Genomic DNA, 19080 nt, shown 5'->3' with positions numbered 1-19080 from the left:
GATAGAGTATCAATACAGTCAGTAAATAGTGGGATAGCATATCAATACAGTGAGTAAATAGTGGGAGAGAGTATTAATACAGTGAGTAAATAGTGGGATAGAGTGTCAATACAGTGAGTAAATAATGGGATAGAGCATCAATACAGTGAGTAAATAGTGGGATAGAGCATCAATACAGTGAGTAAATAGTGGGATGGAGCATCAATACTGTGAGTAAATAGTGGGATAGAGCATCAATACAGTGAGAGTAAATAGTGGGATAGAGTATCAATACAGTGAGTAAATAGTGGGATAGCGCATCAATACAGTTAAATAGTGGGATAGAGTTTCAATACAGTGAGAGTAAATAGTGGGATAGAGTATCCATACAGTGAGTAAATAGTGGGATAGGGTATCAATAAGAGTCTCAATAAAGTGAGTAAATAGTGGGAAAGAGTATCAATACAGTGAGTAAATAGTGGGACAGAGTGTCAATACGGTGAGTAAATAGTAGGATAGCGTGTCAATACAATGAGTAAATTGTGGGATAGAGTGTCAATACAGTGTGAGTAAATAGTGGGATAGAGCATCAATACAGTGAGTAAATAGTGGGATAGAGCATCAATACAGTGAGTAATTGTGGGAGAGAGCATCAATACAGTGAGTAAATAGTGGGATAGAGTATCAATACAGTGAGTAAATCGTGGGATAGCGTATCAATACAGTTAAGTACTGGGATAGAATATCAATACAGTGAGTAAATAGTGGGATACAGTATCAATACAGTGAGTAAATAGTGGGACAGAGTATCAATACAGTGTGAGTAAATAGTGGGACAGAGTTTCAATACAGTGAGAAAATAGTGGGACAGAGTATCAATACAGTGAGTAAATGGTGGGATAGAGTATCAATATAGTGTGAGTAAATAGTGGGATACAGTATCAATACAGTGAGTGAATAGTAGGATAGAGTATCAATACATTGTGAGTAATTAGTGGGATAGAGTATCAATACAGTGACTAAATAGTGGGATAGGGTATCAATACCGTGAGTAAATAGTGGGATAAAGTATCAATACAGTGAGAGTAAATAGTGGGTAGAGTATCAATACAGTGAGTAAATAGTGGGATAGAATTTCAATGCAGTGAGTAAATAGTGGGGTGAAGTATCAATACAGTGAGTAAATAGTGGGATAGAGCATCAATACAGTGAGTAAATAGTGGGATAGAGTATCAATACAGTGAGTAAATAGTGGGATAGAGTATCAATACAGTGGGTAAATAGTTGGATAGAGTATCAATACAGTGTGAGTAAATAGTGGGACAGAGCATCAATACAGTGAGTAAATAGTGGGCTAGAGTATCAATACAGTGAGTACATAGTGGGATAGAGTATCAATACAGTGAGAGTAAATAGTGGGATAGAGTGTCAATAAAGTGAGTAAATAGTGGGAAAGAGTATCAATACAGTGAGTAAATAGTGGGACAGAGTGTCAATACGGTGAGTAAATAGTAGGATAGCGTGTCAATACAATGAGTAAATTGTGGGATAGAGTGTCAATACAGTGTGAGTAAATAGTGGGATAGAGCATCAATACAGTGAGTAAATAGTGGGATAGAGCATCAATACAGTGAGTAATTGTGGGATAGAGTATCAATACAGTGAGTATATAGTGGAATAGAGTATCAATACAGTGAGTAAATTGTGCGATAATGTATCAATACAGTGCGTAAATAGTGGAATACAGCATCAATACAGTGAGTAAATAGTGGGATAGGGTATCAATACAGTGAGTAAATAGTGGGATAAAGTATCAATACAGTGAGAGTAAATAGTGGGTAGAGTATCAATACAGTGAGTAAATAGTGGGATAGAATTTCAATGCAGTGAGTAAATAGTGGGGTGAAGTATCAATACAGTGAGTAAATAGTGGGATAGAGCATCAATACAGTGAGTAAATAGTGGGATAGAGTATCAATACAGTGAGTAAATAGTGGGATAGAGTATCAATACAGTGGGTAAATAGTTGGATAGAGTATCAATACAGTGTGAGTAAATAGTGGGATACAGTATCAATACAGTGAGTAAATAGTGGGATAGAGCATCAATACAGTGAGTAAATAGTAGGATAGAGTATCAATACAGTGAGTAAATAGTGGGATAGTGTGTCAATACAGTGAGTAAATCGTAGGAAAGAGTATCAATACAGTGAGTAAATAGTGGGATAGAGCATCAATGCAGTGAGTAAATAGTGGAACAGAGTATCAATAAAGTGAGTAAATAGTATGATAGCGTATCAATACAGTGAGAGTAAATAGTGGGATAGAGTATCAATACAGTGAGAGTAAATAGTGGGATAGAGTATCAATACAGTGAGTAAATAGTGGGATAGCGTATCAATACAGTGCGAGTAAACAGTGGGATAGAGTTTCAATACAGTGAGTAAATAGTGGGATAGCGCATCAATACAGTTAAATAGTGGGATAGAGCATCAATACAGTGAGACTAAATAGTGGGATAGGATATCAATACAGTGAGTAAATAGTGGGATAGAATTTCAATACAGTGAGTATATCGTGGGATGAAGTATCAATACAGTGAGTAAATAGTGAGATAGAGCATCAATACAGTGAGTAAATAGTGGGCTAGAGCATCAATACAGTGAGTAAATACTGGGATAGAGCATCAATACAGTGAGTAAATAGTGGGATAGAGTATCAATACAGTGTGAGTAAAGAGTGGGATAGAGCATCAATACAGTGAGTAAATAGTGGGATAGAGTCTCAATACTGTGAGTAAATAGTGGGATAGAGTTTCAATACAGTGTGAGTAACTAGTGGGATAGAGTATCAATACAGTCAGTAAATAGTGGGATAGCATATCAATACAGTGAGAGTAAATAGTGGGATAGAGTATCAATACAGTGTGAGTAAATAGTGGGATAGGGTATCAATACAGTGAGTAAATAGTGGGACAGAGTATCAATACAGTGAGTATAAATTGGGATAGAGTATCAATACAGTGAGTAAATAGTGGGATAGCGCATCAATACAGTTAAATAGTGGGGTAGAGTATCAATACAGTGTGAGTAATTAGTGGGATAGAGTATCAATACAGTGAGTAAATAGTGGGAGAGAGTATCAATACAGTGAGTAAATAGTGGGATAGAGTGTCAATACAGTGAGTAAATAGTGGGATAGAGTGTCAATACAGTGTGAGTAAATAGTGAGACAGAGTATCAATACAGTGAGTAAATAATGGGATAGAGCATCAATACAGTGAGTAAATAGTGGGATAGAGCATCAATACAGTGAGTAAATAGTGGGATAGAGCATCAATACTGTGAGTAAATAGTGGGATAGAGCATCAATACTGTGAGTAAATAGTGGGATAGAGCATCAATACAGTGAGAGTAAATAGTGGGAGAGAGCATCAATACAGTGAGAGTAAATAGTGGGATAGAGTATCAATACAGTGAGTAAATAGTGGGATAGCGCATCAATACAGTTAAATAGTGGCATAGAGTTTCAATACAGTGAGAGTAAATAGTGGGATAGAGTATCAATACAATGAGTAAATAGTGGGATAGAGCATCAATACAGTGAGTAAATAGTGGGACAGAGCATCAATACAGTGAGTAAATAGTGGGCTAGAGTATCAATACAGTGAGTAAATAGTGGGGTGAAGTATCAATACAGTGAGTAAATAGTGGGGTGAAGTATCAATACAGTGAGTAAATAGTGGGATAGAGCATCAATACAGTGAGTAAATAGTGGGTAGAGTATCAATACAGTGAGTAAATATTGGGATAGAGTATCAATACAGTGAGTAAATAGTGGGATAGAATTTCAATGCAGTGAGTAAATAGTGGGGTGAAGTATCAATACAGTGAGTAAATAGTGCGATAGAGTATCAATACAGTGAGAGTAAATAGTGGGATAGAGCATCAATACAGTGAGTAAATAGTGGGATAGAGTTTCAATACAGTGAGAGTAAATAGTGGGATAGAGTATCAATACAGTGAGTAAATAGTGGGATAGAGTATCAAAACAGTGAGTAAATAGTGGGATAGCGTATCAATACAGTTAAGTACTGGGATAGAATATCAATACAGTGAGTAAATAGTGGGATACAGTATCAATACAGTGAGTAAATAGTGGGACAGAGTATCAATACAGTGTGAGTAAATAGTGGGACAGAGTTTCAATACAGTGAGAAAATAGTGGGACAGAGTATCAATACAGTGAGTAAATGGTGGGATAGAGTATCAATATAGTGTGAGTAAATAGTGGGATACAGTATCAATACAGTGAGTAAATAGTGGGATAGAGCATCAATACAGTGAGTAAATAGTAGGATAGAGTATCAATACAGTGAGTAAATAGTGGGATAGTGTGTCAATACAGTGAGTAAATCGTAGGAAAGAGTATCAATACAGTGAGTAAATAGTGGGACAGAGCATCAATGCAGTGAGTAAATAGTGGAACAGAGTATCAATAAAGTGAGTTAATAGTATGATAGCGTATCAATACAGTGAGAGTAAATTGTGGGATAGAGTTTCAAAACAGTGAGTAAATAGTGGAATAGCGCATCAATACAGTTAAATAGTGGGATAGAGTTTCAATACAGTGAGAGTAAATCGTGGGATAGAGTATCAATACAGTGTGAGTAATTAGTGGGATAGAGTATCAATACAGTGAGTAAATAGTGGGATAAAGTATCAACACAGTGAGAGTAAATAGTGGGATAGAGCATCAATACAGTGAGAGTAAATAGTGGGATAGGATATCAATACAGTGAGTAAATAGTGGGATAGAATTTCAATACAGTGAGTATACGTGGGATGAAGTATCAATACAGTGAGTAAATGGTGGGATAGAGCAGCAATACAGTGAGTAAATAGTGGGATAGAATTTCAATACAGTGAGTAAATAGTGGGATGAAGAATCAATACAGTGAGTAAATAGTGGGATAGAGCAGCAATACAGTGAGTAAATAGTGGGATAGCATATCAATACAGTGAGTAAATAGTGGGATAGAGTATCAATACAGTGAGAGTAAATAGTGGGATAGAGCATCAATACAGTGAGTAAATAGTGGGATAGAGTATCAATACAGTGTGAGTAAATAGTGGGATAGAGCATCAATACATTGTGAGTAAATAATGGGTTAGAGTATCAATATAGTGAGTAAATAGTGGGATAGAGTATCAATATAGTGTGAGTAAATCGTGGGATACAGTATCAATACAGTGAGTAAATAGTGGGACAGAGCATCAATACAGTGAGTAAATAGTGGGATAGAGTATCAATACAGTGAGTAAATAGTGGGATAGAGCATCAATACAGTGAGTAAATAGTGGGATAGAGCATCAATACAGTGAGTAAATAGTGGGATAGAGCATCAATACAGTGAGTAAATAGTGGGATAGAGTATCAATACAGTGTGAGTAAAGAGTGGGATAGAGCATCAATACAGTGAGTAAATAGTGGGATAGAGTATCAATACAGTGAGAGTAAATAGTGGGATAGAGCATCAATACAGTAAGAGTAAATAGTGGGATAGGATATCAATACAATGAGTAAATAGTGGGATAGAATTTCAATACAGTGAGTATATCGTGGGATGAAGTATCAATACAGTGAGTAAATAGTGGGATAGAGCAGCAATACAGTGAGTAAATAGTGGGATAGAGTATCAATACAGTGAGTAAATAGTGCGATAGAGTATCAATACAGTGAGAGTAAATAGTGGGATAGCGCATCATTACAGTGAGTAAATAGTGGGACAGAGTATCAACACAGTGAGTATATCGTGGGATAGAGCATCAATACAGTGTGAGTAAATAGTGGGATAGAGTATCAATACAGTGAGTAAATAGTGGGGTGAAGTATCAATACAGTGAGTAAATAGTGGGGTGAAGTATCAATACAGTGAGTAAATAGTGGGATAGAGCATCAATACAGTGAGTAAATAGTGGGTAGAGTATCAATACAGTGAGTAAATATTGGGATAGAGTATCAATACAGTGAGTAAATAGTGGGATAGAATTTCAATGCAGTGAGTAAATAGTGGGGTGAAGTATCAATCCAGTGAGTAAATAGTGCGATAGAGTTTCAATACAGTGCCAGTAAATAGTGGGATAGAGCATCAATACAGTGAGTAAATAGTGGGATAGAGTATCAATACAGTGAGTAAATAGTGGGATAGAGTATCAATACAGTGAATAAATAGTGGGATAGCATATCAATACAGTGAGAGTAAATAGTGGGATAGAGCATCAATACAGTGATAAATAGTGGGATAGAGTATCAATACAGTGAGGAAATAATGGGATAGCGTATCAATACAGTGAGAGTAAATAGTGGGTAGAGTATCAATACAGTGAGTAAGTACTGGGATAGAAAATCAATACAGTGAGTAAATAGTGGGATAGAGTTTCAATACAGTGAGAGTAAATAGTGGGATAGAGTATCAATACAGTGAGTGTAAATAGTGGGATAGAGTATCAATACAGTGAGTAAATAGTGGGATAGAGTATCAATACACTGAGTAAATATTGGGATAGAGTATCAATACAGTGAGTAAATAGTGGGATAGAGTAACAATACAGTGAGTAAATAGTGGGATAAGGTATCAATACAGTGAGTAAATAGCGGGATAGATTATCAATACAGTCAATATAGAGTGGGATAGAGTATCAATACAGTGAGTAAATAGTGGGATAGAGTATCAATACAGTGAGTAAATGGTGGGATACAGCATCAATACAGTGAGTAAATAGTGGGAGAGAGTATCAATACAGTGAGTAAATAATGGGACAGAATTTCAATGCAGTGAGTAAATAGCGGGGTGAAGTATCAATACAGTGAGTAAATAGTGGGATAGAATTTCAATGCAGTGAGTAAATAGTGGGGTGAAATATCAATACAGTGAGTAAATAGTGGGATAGAGCATCAATACAGTGAGTAAATAGTGGGATAGAGTATCAATACAGTGAATAAATAGTGGGATCGAGTATCAATACAGTGAGAGTAAATAGTGAGATAGAGCATCAATACCGTGATAAATAGTGGGATAGAGTATCAATACAGTGAGGAAATAGTGGGATAGAGTATCAATACAGTGAGTAAATAGTGGGATAGAATTTCAATACAGTGAGTAAACAGTGGGATAGAGTATCAATACAGCAAGAGTAAATAGTGGGATAGAGTATCAATACAGTGAGTAAATAGTGGGATAGAGTATCAATACAGTGAGTAAATAGTGGGATAGACTATCAATACAGTGAGTAAATAGTGGGATAGAGTATCAATACAGTGAGTAAATAGTGGGATAGAATATCAATGCAGTGAATAAATAGTGGAATAGAGCATCAAAACAGTGAGTAAATAGTGGGATAGAGTATCAATATAGTGTGAGTAAACCGTGCGATACAGTATCAATACAGTGAGTAAATAGTGGGACAGAGCATCAATACAGTGAGTAAATAGTGAGATAGAGTATCAATACAGTGAGTAAATAGTGGGATAGAGCATCAATACAGTGAGTAAATAGTGGGATAGAGCATCAATGCAGTGAGTAAATAGTGGGGTGAATTATCAATACAGTGAGTAAATAGTGGGATAGCATATCAATACAGTGAGAGTAAATAGTGGGATAGAGTATCAATACAGTGAGTAAATAGTGGGATAGAGCATCAATACAATGTGAGTAAATAATGGGATAGAGTATCAATACAGTGAGTAAATAGTGGGATAGAGTATCAATATAGTGTGAGTAAATCGTGGGATACAGTATCAATACAGTGAGTAAATAGTGCGATAGAGTATCAATACAGTGAGAGTAAACAGTGGGATAGCGCATCAATACAGTGAGTAAATAGTGGGACAGAGTATCAATACAGTGAGTAAATAGTGGGACAGAGCATCAATACAGTGAGTAAATAGTGGGCTAGAGTATCAATACAGTGAGTAAATAGTGGCATAGAGTATCAATACAGTGAGAGTAAATAGTGGGATAGAGTATCAATACAGTGAGTAAATAGTGCGATGGAGTATCAATACAGTGAATAAATAGTGGGATGGAGTATCAATACAGTGAATAAATAGTGGGATCGAGTATCAATACAGTGAGAGTAAATAGTGGGATAGAGCATCAATACAGTGATAAATAGTGGGATAGAGTATCAATACAGTGAGGAAATAATGGGATAGCGTATCAATACAGTGAGAGTAAATAGTGGGTGGAGTATCAATACAGTGAGTAAGTAGTGGGATAGAATTTCAATACAGTGAGCAAATAGTGGGATGAAGTTTCAATACAGTGAGTAAATAGTGGGATAGAGCATCAATACAGTGAGTAAATCGTGGGATAGAGTATCAATACAGTGAGTAAATAGTGGGATGGAGCATCAATACAGTGAGTAAATCGTGGGATAGAGCATCAATACAGTGAGTAAACAGTGGGATAGAGTATCAATACAGTGAGTAAATAGTGGGATAGAGTATCAATACAGTGAGAGCAAATAGTGGGATAGAGTATCAATACAGTGAGTATAGAGTGGGATAGAGTATCAATACAGTGAGTAAATAGTGGGATAGAGTATCAATACAGTGACTAAATATTGGGATAGAGTCTCAATACTGTGAGTAAATAGTGGGATAGAGTATCAATACAGTGTGAGTAACTAGTGGGATAGAGTATCAATACAGTCAGTAAATAGTGGGATAGCATATCAATACAGTTAAGTACTGGGATAGAATATCAATACAGTGAGTAAATAGTGGGATAGAGTTTCAATACAGTGAGTGTAAATAGTGGGATAGAGTATCAATACAGTGAGTGTAAATAGTGGGATAGAGTATCAATACAGTGAGTAAATAGTGGGATAGAGTATCAATACACTGAGTAAATATTGGGATAGAGTATCAATACAGTGAGTAAATAGTGGGATAGAGTAACAATACAGTGAGTAAATAGTGGGATAAGGTATCAATACAGTGAGTAAATAGCGGGATAGAGTATCAATACAGTCAATATAGAGTGGGATAGAGTATCAATACAGTGAGTAAATAGTGGGATAGAGTATCAATACAGTGAGTAAATGGTGGGATACAGCATCAATACAGTGAGTAAATAGTGGGATAGAGTATCAATACAGTGAGTAAATAATGGGATAGAATTTCAATGCAGTGAGTAAATAGTGGGGTGAAGTATCAATACAGTGAGTAAATAGTGGGATAGAATTTCAATGCAGTGAGTAAATAGTGGGGTGAATTATCAATACAGTGAGTAAATAGTGGGATAGCATATCAATACAGTGAGAGTAAATAGTGGGATAGAGTATCAATACAGTGAGTAAATAGTGGGATAGAGCATCAATACAATGTGAGTAAATAATGGGATAGAGTATCAATACAGTGAGTAAATAGTGGGATAGAGTATCAATATAGTGTGAGTAAATCGTGGGATACAGTATCAATACAGTGAGTAAATAGTGGGACAGAGCATCAATACAGTGAGAAAATAGTGGGATAGAGTATCAATACAGTGAGTAAATAGTGGGATAGAGCATCAATACAGTGAGTAAATAGTGGGATAGCGCATCAATACAGTGAGTAAATAGTGGGATAGAGTATCAATACAGTGAGTAAATAGTGGGATAGAGCATCAATACAGTGAGTAAATAGTGGGATAGCGCATCAATACAGTGAGTAAATAGTGGGATAGAGTATCAATACAGTGTGAGCAAAGAGTGGGATAGAGCATCAATACAGTGAGTAAATAGTGGGATAGAGTATCAATACAGTGAGAGTAAATAGTGGGATAGAGCATCAATACAGTAAGAGTAAATAGTGGGATAGGATATCAATACAATGAGTAAATAGTGGGATAGAATTTCAATACAGTGAGTATATCGTGGGATGAAGTATCAATACAGTGAGTAAATAGTGGGATAGAGCAGCAATACAGTGAGTAAATAGTGGGATAGAGTATCAATACAGTGAGTAAATAGTGGGACAGAGTATCAATACAGTGAGTAAATAGTGGGACAGAGCATCAATACAGTGAGTAAATAGTGGGCTAGAGTATCAATACAGTGAGTAAATAGTGGCATAGAGTATCAATACAGTGAGAGTAAATAGTGGGATAGAGTGTCAATACAGTGAGTAAATAGTTGGGTGAAGTATCAATACAGTGAGTAAATCGTGGGGTGAAGTTTCAATACAGTGAGTAAATAGTGGGGTGAAGTATCAATACAGTGAGTAAATAGTGGGATAGAGCATCAATACAGTGAGTAAATAGTGGGTAGAGTATCAATACAGTGAATAAATATTGGGATAGAGTATCAATACAGTGAGTAAATAGTGGGATAGAATTTCAATGCAGTGAGTAAATAGTGGGGTGAAGTATCAATACAGTGAGTAAATAGTGCGATGGAGTATCAGCACAGTGAATAAATAGTGGGATCGAGTATCAATACAGTGAGAGTAAATAGTGGGATAGAGCATCAATACAGTGAGTAAATAGTGGGATAGAGTATCAATACAGTGAGGAAATAATGGGATAGCGTATCAATACAGTGAGAGTAAATAGTGGGTGGAGTATCAATACAATGAGTAAGTAGTGGGATAGAATTTCAATACAGTGAGCAAATAGTGGGATGAAGTTTCAATACAGTGAGTAAATAGTGGGATAGAGCATCAATACAGTGAGTAAATCGTGGGATAGAGTATCAATACAGTGAGTAAATAGTGGGATGGAGCATCAATACAGTGAGTAAATCGTGGGATAGAGCATCAATACAGTGAGTAAACAGTGGGATAGAGTATCAATACAGTGAGTAAATAGTGGGATAGAGTATCAATACAGTGAGAGTTAATAGTGGGATAGCATATCAATACAGTTAAGTACTGGGATAGAATATCAATACAGTGAGTGTAAATAGTGGGATAGAGTATCAATACAGTGAGTGTAAATAGTGGGATAGAGTATCAATACAGTGAGTAAATAGTGGGATAGAGTATCAATACACTGAGTAAATATTGGGTAGAGTATCAATACAGTGAGTAAATAGTGGGATAGAGTAACAATACAGTGAGTAAATAGTGGGATAAGGTATCAATACAGTGAGTAAATAGCGGGATAGAGTATCAATACAGTGAGTAAATAGTGGGATAGAGCATCAATACAGTGAGTAAATAGTGGGATAGAGTATCAATACAGTGAATAAATAGTGGGATCGAGTATCAATACAGTGAGAGTAAATAGTGGGATAGAGTATCAATACAGTGAGAGTAAATAGTGGGATAGAGTGTCAATACAGTGAGTATAGAGTGGGATAAGGTATCAATACAGTGAGTAAATAGCGGGATAGAGTATCAATACAGTGAGTAAATAGTGGGATAGAGTATCAATACAGTGTGAGTAACTAGTGGGATAGAGTATCAATACAGTCAGTAAATAGTGGGATAGCATATCAATACAGTTAAGTACTGGGATAGAATATCAATACAGTGAGTAAATATTGGGATAGAGTATCAATACAGTGAGTAAATAGTGGGATAAGGTATCAATACAGTGAGTAAATAGCGGGATAGAGTTTCAATACAGTGAGGAAATAGTGGGATGGAGCATCAATACAGTGAGTAAATAGTGGGATAGAGCATCAATACAGTGAGTAAATAGTGGGATTGAGCGTCAATACAGTGAGTAAATACTGGGATAGAGCATCAATACAGTGAGTAAATAGTGGGATACAGTGTCAATACAGTGAGTAAATAGTCAGATAGAGTATCAATACAGTGAGAGTAAATAGTGGGATAGAGCATCAATACAGTGAGTAAATAGTGGGATTGAGCGTCAATACAGTGAGTAAATACTGGGATAGAGCATCAATACAGTGAGTAAATAGTGGGATAGAGCGTCAATACAGTGAGTAAATAGTGGGATAGAGTGTCAATACAGTGAGTAAATAGTTGGCTCGAGCGTCAATACAGTGAGTAAATAGTGGGATTGTGTGTCAATACAGTGAGTAAATATTGGGCTAGAGAGTCAATACAGTGAGTAAATAGTGGGCTCGAGCGTCAATACAGTGAGTAAATAGTGGGATAGAGCGTCAATACAGTGAGTAAATAGTGGGATAGAGTATCAATACAGTGAGAGTAAATAGTGGGATAGAGCTTCAATACAGTGAGAGTAAATAGTGGGATAGAGCTTCAATACAGTGAGAGTAAATAGTGGGATAGAGCATCATTACAGTGTGAGTAAATATTGGGATAGAGTTTCAATACAGTGAGGAAATAGTGGGATGGAGCATCAATACAGTGAGTAAATAGTGGGCTAGAGCATCAATACAGTGAGTAAATAGTGGGATTGAGCGTCAATACAGTGAGTAAATACTGGGATAGAGCATCAATACAGTGAGTAAATAGTGGGATACAGTGTCAATACAGTGAGTAAATAGTCAGATAGAGTATCAATACAGTGAGAGTAAATAGTGGGATAGAGTATCAATGCAGTGAGTAAATAGTGGGATAGTGTGTCAATAAAGTGAGTAAATAGTGGGATAGAGTATCAATACAATGAGCAAATAGTGGGATAGAGCATCAATACAGTGAGTAAATAGTGGGATAGAGTGTCAATACAGTGAGTAAATAGTGGGATAGAGTGTCAATACAGTGAGTAAATAGTGGGCTAGAGTATCAATATAGTGAATAAATAGTGGGATAGAGCATCAATACAGTGAGTAAATAGTGGGATAGAGCATCAATACAGTGAGTAAATAGTGGGATAGTGTGTCAATACAGTGAGTAAATTGTGGGATCGAGTATCAATACAGTGAGTAAATAGTTGGATAGAGCTTCAATACAGTGAGAGTAAATAGTGAGATAGAGTATCAATAGTGAATAAATAGTGGGATAGAGTATCAATAGTGAGTAAATAGTGGGATAGAGTATCAATACAGTGAGTAAATAGTGGGATAGAGTGTCAATACAGTGAGTAAATAGTGGGCTAGAGCATCAATACAGTGAGTAAATAGTGGGATAGAGTATCAATACATTGAGTAAATAGTGGGATAGAGCGTCAATACAGTGAGTAAATAGTGGGATAGAGCATCAATACAGTGAGTAAATAGTGGGATAGAGCATCAATACAGTGAGGGAAGAGTGGGATAGAGTATCAATACAGTGAGTAAATAGTGGGATAGAGTATCAATACTTGGGTAAATCGTGGGATCGAGTATCAATACAGTGAGTAAATAGTGAGATAGAGCATCAATACAGTGAGTAAATAGTGGGATAGAGTATCAATACAGTGAGTAAATAGTGGGATAGAGTATCAATACAGTGAGTAAATAGTGGGATAGAGTATTAATACAGTGAGTAAAGAGTGGGATAGAGTATCAATACAGTGTGAGTAAATAGTGGGATAGAGTATCAATACAGTGAGAGTAAATAGTGGGATCGAGTATCAATACAGTGAATAAATAGTGGGATAGAGTATCAATACAGTGAGTAAATAGTGCAATAGAGTGTCTGTACAGTGTGAGTAATCAAAAGTGGGCCCAGCACTGACCGCTGGGTTCACCATTTTTAACCCTTCTCCAATCCAGGCTGCAGCTATGTACCAATGACTTTGTTTCCTGGCTCTCTAACTTTTCTCTCAGACCATATGCCTGAAATTTTCCAGCGAGCCTCTTCTTCAACACTTTCTCAAGAGTTGCATTTTTTTCCATACAATCAATAGTGGAAGTGAGAATGTAGGCATACTAGAGACGGATCCAGAACAATTGTTTGAGATAACCAGGCTAAAAGGAACTGGTTCCAAAAAAATGAACAGAATTATGGGCCCTGCTGGCTGAACACTCGGCTGGTAAGGGTAAAGTACGAAAGGAGATCGCAGAAGTATTGGCCACAACTTTCCAATGCTATCTTGTGCTGTAGGACTGGAGAGTTAGCTGATGTAACACCTGTATTCAAAGGATAAACCAACCAACAATAGACCAGCTAGTCTCGCATTAGTTGAGGGCCTTTGAAAAGCCATTTACACTACATCATGCTGCATTCCATTGTTGATCCAATTGATCACTTCTTAAAAAGAAAATCCTTACTAAACCTGTCAAACATGACTTGCCTTTAACAAATCCATACTGACGGTCTTTGATTAACCCATGCATTTTAAATTCTCACTCATGTTATCCCTAATTATGGATTCTATGGGTTGCCCTCAACTAATGCGAGACTAGCTGGTCTATTGTTGGTTGGTTTATCCTTTGAATACAAGTGTTACATCAGCTAACTCTCCAGTCCTGCAGCACAATATAGTATTGAAAAGTTGTGGCCAATGTCTCTGCTATCTCACCTCTGACTTTACCATTACCAGTTGACGGTTCAACCATCGGGGCCCATAGTTCTGTTTATTTTTTTCAGAACCAATCCCTTTTTTCCCCGTTATCTCAAACAATTGTTCGAGATCCCCCTCTAGTACGCCTATATTCTCACTTCCACCATTGATTAGAAACATAGAAAATAGGTGCAGGAGTAGGCCCTTCGAGCCCGCACCGCCATTCAATAAGATCATGGCTGATCATTCCCTCAGTATCCCTTTTCCTGCTTTATCTCCATACCCCTTGATCCCCTTAGCCGTAAGGGCCATATCTAACTTCCTCTTGAATATATCCAATGAACTGGCATCAACAACTCTCTGCGGTAGGGAAATCCACAGGTTAACAACTCTGAGTGAGATCAGTCCTAAATGGCCGACCTCTTATCCTAAGACTATGTCCCCTGGTTCTGGACTTCCCCAACATCGGGAACATTCTTCCCGCATCTAACCTGTCCAGTCCCGTCAGAATCTTATACGTTTCTACGAGATCCCCTCTCATCCTTCTAAACTCCAGTGAATAAAGGCCCAGTTGATCCAGTCTCTCCTCATGTGACAGTCCACCATCCCTGGAATCAGTCTGGTGAACCTTTGCTGCACTCTCTCAATAGCAAGAACGTCCTTCCTCAGATTAGGAGTCCAAAACTGAACACAATATTCCAGATGAGGCTCACTAAAGCCCTGTACAACTGCAGTAAGACCTCCCTGCTCCTATACTCAAATCCCCTAGCTATGAAGGCCAACATACCATTTGCCTTCTTCACCACCTGCTGTACCTGCATGCCAACTTTCAATGACTGATGAACCATGACACCCAGGTCTCGTTGCACCTCCCCATTTCCTAATCTGCCGCCATTCAGATAATAATCTGCTTTCGTGTTTTTGCCCTCAAAATGGATAACCTCACATTTATCCACATTTTACTGCATCTGCCATGCATTTGCCCACTCACCTAACCTGTCCAAGTCACCCTGCAGCCTCTTAGCGTCCTCCTCACAGCTCACACCGCCACCCAGTTTAGTGTCATCCGCAAACTTGGAGATATTACACTCAATTCTTTCATCTAAATCGTTAATATATATTGTAAAGAGCTGGGGTCCCAGAACTGAGCCCTGCGGCACTCCACTCGTCACTGCCTGCCGTTCTGAAAAGGACCCATTTATCCCGATTCTCTGCTTCCTGTCTGCTGAGCAATTCTCTATCCACGTCAGTACATTACCCCCAATACCATGTGCTTTGATTTTGCACACCAATCTCTTGTGCGGGACCTTGTCAAAAGCCTTTTGAAAGTCCAAATACACCACATCCACTGGTTCTCCCTTGTTCACTCTGCTAGTTACATGCTCAAAAAATTCCAGAAGATTCGTCAAGCATGATTTCCCTTTCATAAATCCATGCTGACTTGGACCGATCCTGTCACTGCTTTCCAAATGAGCTGCTATTTCATCTTTCATAATTGATTCCAACATTTTCCCCACTTCTGATGTCAGGCTAACCGGTCTATAATTACCCGTTTTCTCTCTCCCTCCTTTTTAAAAAGTGGTGTTACGTTAGCTACCCTCCAGTCCATAGGAACTGATCCAGAGTCAATAGACTGTTGGAAAATGATCACCAATGCATCCACTATTTCTAGGACCACTTCCTTAAGTACTCTGGGTTTGTATAAAAGAGATGCAAAAATGGTGTATTCTGTGTCACATTTTAGAATATGGCTGTGAGAGTGAAACATCGGATATAACCCTGAGTTTGCGATGATCGCCAAACTCTTCCTCTCCTCTCTGAACTTAAGCTCCAAGATTTCAGTATTTGCCTCTTAAAAGTGGCTTAAGGTGCTTAAAGTTGCCAGCCCTTCTCCCATTGGATTAGTTCTCATTTGTCATCTGTAACTTTTTACTGCAACCAAAAAATTAATAGTACATTCAACAATTGTGTATTCATAGCAGGGACCGAGTTCAAAGGGAGCGCAGATTGGACACAGGGCTACAGCACTGCAATGCTGATTCACCAACTCCTGTTCCCTTTGAATGTGGCTCCCAATTTGGGATCATGGGATCCATTCTATTACCCTGGAGCTGTTGAAATTTCTTTGAGCACATATATTGTCACCCTAGTCTCCACCTGCATCCAAGTGTGTGTCAGTAATTGGACATGCATCATGCAGATAGGTTTTGTTGGAAGCTTTCTTTGAGGCTCACCTTTACAGGTGTTAATGTTACAATAGCTCCAATTTTAACTTTAAAAAAAAAATAGACTTGCATTTATATCGGACCCCTTACCCAAAGTGCTATACAGCCAGTGAAGCACTTTTGGCGTGTAGTCACTATTGTAATGTAGGAAACACAGAAGCCAATTTGTATACAGCAAGATCCCACAAACTGCACTGAGATTAATGGCCAGGTAATCTGTTTTAGTGATGTTGATTGAAGGATAAATATTGGCCAGGACACTGGAGCGAGAACTCGCCTGCTCTTCTTCGAGATAGCGATGGGATCTTTTACGTCCAGCTAAGAAAACAAACCAGTCCTCGGTTTAACATCTTATCTGAAAAATGGCACCCCCTCAGTACTGTACTGTGGTGTCAGCCTAGATTATCTGCTCAAGTCTGTGGAGTGCGAATTGAATCCACAATCTTTTGATTCAGAGGCGAGAGTGCCACCACTGAGCCACAAATAACATAGAAACATCGAAACTAGGTGCAGGAGTAGGCCATTCGGCCCTTCGAGCCTGCACCACCATTCAATATGATCTTGGCTGATCATGCAACTTCAATACCCCACTCCTGTTTTCTCTCCATACCCCTTGATCCCTTTAGCCGTAAGGGCCAAATCTAACTCCCTTTTGAATATATCTAACGAACTGGCCTCAATAACTTTCTGTGGTAGAGAATTCCACAGGTTCACAATTCTCCTCATCTTGATCCTAAATGGCTTACCCCTTATCCTTAGACTGTGACCCCTGGTTCTGGACTTCCCTAACATTGGGAACATTCTTCCTGCAACTAACCTGTCCAATCCCATCAGAATATTATATGTTTCTATGAGATCCCCACTCATCTAAACTCCAGTAAATGTAAGCCTCGTCGATCCAGTCTTTCTTCATATGTCAGTCCTGCCATCCCGGGAATCAGTCTGGTGAACCTTCGCTGCACTCCCTCAATAGCAAGAATGTCCTTCCTCAGATTAGGAGACCAAAATTGTACACAATATTCAAGATGTGGTCTCACCAAGGCCCTGTACAACCGCAGTAAGACCTCCCTCCTCCTATATTCAAATCCTCTCGCTATGAAGGCCAACATACCATTTGCCTTCTTCACCGCCTGCTGTACCTGCATGCCAACATTCAATGACTGATGTACCATGACACCCAGGTCTTGTTGCACCTCCCCTTTTCCTCATCTGTCACCATTCAGATAATATTCTGTCTCCCTGTTTTTGTCACCAAAGTGGATAACCTCACATTTATCTACATTATACTACATCTGCCATGCATTTGCCCATTCACCTAACTTGTCCAAGTCACTCTGCAGCCTCTTAGCGTCCTCCTCACAGCTCACACTACCACCCAGCTGAGTGTCATCTGCAAACTTGGAGATATTACATTCAATTCCTTTGTCCAAATCATTAATGTATATTGTAAATAGCTGGGGGCCCAGCACTGAACCTTGCAGTACCCCACTAGTCACTGGCTGCCATTCTGAAAAGGACCCGTTTATTCCTACTCTATGCTTCCTGTCTGCCAACCAGTTCTCTATCCACGTCAATACATTACCCCCAATACCATGTGCTTTAATTTTGCACACTAATCTCTTTTGTGGGACCTTGTCAAAAGCCTTTTGAAAATACAAATACACCACATCCACTGGTTCTCCCTTGTCCACTCTACTCGTTACATCCTCAAAAAATTCTAGAATATTTGTCAAGCATGATTTCCCTTTTATAAATCCATGCTGACTTGGACCGTTCCTGTCACTGCTTTCCAAATGCGCAGCTATTATATCTTTAATAATTGATTCCAACATTTTCCCCAGTACCGATGTTGGGCTAACTGGTCTATAATTCCGTTTTCTCTCTGCCTCCTTTTTTAAAAAGTGGGGTTACATTAGCTACCCTCCAATCCATAGGAATTGATCCAGAGTCTATCGAATGTTGGAAAATGACCACCAATGTGTCCACTATTTCTAGGGCCACTTCCTTAAGTACTCTGGAATGCAGACTACACTTACAGTTAGAAAGTGTGGCCTGCTGCAATGTGGGCCTGCATGTAAAACTGGAACAGAACGGTGGGGTTGTTGGTGCTTTGAATGTGACCACAGATGGTGTAACAGTTGGAAGGGAGCATTCGTGACTCGCACACTTTCCCACCTAATTGGTATAGGAAACTCTTGAGTAGCCTTACGTTGGCAAATTTTCTCATGGTGCCAATTCTTTCGTATCTGCACCAGGTCCTCTGGTGTTGGGCATAGCATTGCCCCTTCCCGCCACCTCATCTCATTATTGTTATTTAGTATATGTAAACTTGGAGTATAATTCCAGCTATCTTAGAGCATTGTCATCACCAGCATGCAAAGTGCATAGACCAACCAGATAAATCCCTGAGGGAGGAAGGCCATTGAATTGCTATCTCCATGTGTCGGTGGAGTTGGCCCTGTAACATTCATTCAACCAAGCAGGTGGCCCAACATGGCAAGACTCTCGATATTCTCGCCAGTGGACC

At 38.4% G+C, this 19080-nt stretch overlaps 1 protein-coding gene across 2 annotated transcripts in view; it reads left to right on the top strand.

Moving 5' to 3' along the window:
* sash1a (SAM and SH3 domain containing 1a) overlaps nt 1-19080 on the top strand; it is a 260951-nt gene that overhangs the window by 199255 nt on the left and 42616 nt on the right. The gene's annotated exons all lie outside the window — the stretch shown is intronic.

The sequence above is a fragment of the Pristiophorus japonicus genome, chromosome 9 (genome assembly GCF_044704955.1).
Source record: "Pristiophorus japonicus isolate sPriJap1 chromosome 9, sPriJap1.hap1, whole genome shotgun sequence".
Lineage (NCBI taxonomy): Eukaryota > Metazoa > Chordata > Chondrichthyes > Pristiophoridae > Pristiophorus > Pristiophorus japonicus.
Note: the sequence above shows the minus strand (reverse complement) of the source record. Positions and strands in the feature narration are given on the sequence as shown.